The sequence below is a fragment of the Ipomoea triloba genome, chromosome 16 (genome assembly GCF_003576645.1).
Source record: "Ipomoea triloba cultivar NCNSP0323 chromosome 16, ASM357664v1".
NCBI lineage: Eukaryota > Viridiplantae > Streptophyta > Magnoliopsida > Solanales > Convolvulaceae > Ipomoea > Ipomoea triloba.
In genome coordinates, this window is record NC_044931.1 from 3,597,782 (window position 1) to 3,598,089 (window position 308).

Below are 308 nucleotides of genomic sequence, written 5' to 3' on the forward strand. Positions count from 1 at the left end.
ATGGTTCTGGTCGACACGGCAGACCAGATTTTTGAACACCATGTCGAGGTTGGCCACGACCGGTCGATTGTCCTCGTGCTTTGGTGGCAGGGTCCACACGATCGGGGACTACATCTGCTACAGGATTTTGCCCCAACGCCTCTAGTAAACGACCCACGGCTTCTGCCACAGTCACAGTCATTCTAGGCCTCTCTTCTTCATGTGTTAATGGTTGTCCAACTGGTAACGCAAGTTGTGACGCCAATTGTGTGATGGCTCTGGGTTCTGCTCGTTGTTGGGACGGCTGCATAGATTTCCCTAAAGGTGCC